Here is an 873-nt window from a genome sequence, read left to right as displayed (position 1 = left end):
CGATCACGGACGCAGTGGTCGGCTAGCGAAGCGAAGCGACGATTAGCGTCAGCGACGGTGCCCGACGGGCCCGGTAGATGGCTCTGCGCCGGACAGACGGTTGGTCGACGTGCACCTTGGACCGGGCGAGCGGCTGTCACACGAACGGAACGCGACGCGCGGTTGGACGGCGGCGGGCGGCCCGTTCTTCCGAATCCGTCAGGGTGGCCGGCGGTCGGGTGGCCACCGTCGCGGACCACCGACGACCGGTACGAGTGGACCACGGGACGAATGATTCGGCAACTAGCGCGCGGGACCGGTTTAGCATATATGAGAGCCCGTGGATCATTTGCTTTAAAAAGGGTGTCTACCGCTTACATGGTACTTGGGCCACTGGTCCTCGGGGTATGGCCATCAATACATACTCGACACATAATTTTTGAAATCGCGGGCAGTTGGTCACCAATGCGTGCCGGCGCCTGCTCCGATTGATCTATGATGCAATTGATGTAATGTATTTCCTTCCCTTCCAAACGATCCCTGGGCTTGGTACACTCCCTTCCGTCAAAACCCTTTTTTTAACCGTCGTCCTCATGGTATGAGATACGAAAGAGTCGATGATGTTTACGCGCACTGCCGTTCGCGGGAGGAAATATTGGTGGTCACTACTCTCGCAACCGATTGTCGTCCTCCGTTCGGCGATAGAAAAAGATTTTCCCTAGCGGCAGACACTCGTTTCCGTTAAAAGTATTGACGTGAAATGTATTATAACAATATTAAGTGTTTCGTATCCGTCTCAACGCGTGTTTGGCAAACTAACGGCCGCTCATTATGATAATACAACAATGGTATGAACACGTACACGGCGAAACATTCGGACTGAAAACTTTTGTT

At 53.8% G+C, this 873-nt stretch overlaps 1 non-coding gene across 1 annotated transcript; it reads left to right on the top strand.

Moving 5' to 3' along the window:
• Window positions 1-335: 335 nt before the first annotated feature.
• LOC112680095 lies at window positions 336-462 on the top strand. Its single transcript, XR_003148282.1, has one exon. It is a non-coding gene; the product is annotated as a U11 spliceosomal RNA (small nuclear RNA).
• Window positions 463-873: the final 411 nt, after the last annotated feature.

This window comes from Sipha flava, unplaced genomic scaffold (assembly GCF_003268045.1).
Source record: "Sipha flava isolate LNK unplaced genomic scaffold, YSA_version1 17405_pilon_pilon, whole genome shotgun sequence".
Classification (NCBI taxonomy): Eukaryota; Metazoa; Arthropoda; class Insecta; order Hemiptera; family Aphididae; genus Sipha; species Sipha flava.
Note: the sequence above shows the minus strand (reverse complement) of the source record. Positions and strands in the feature narration are given on the sequence as shown.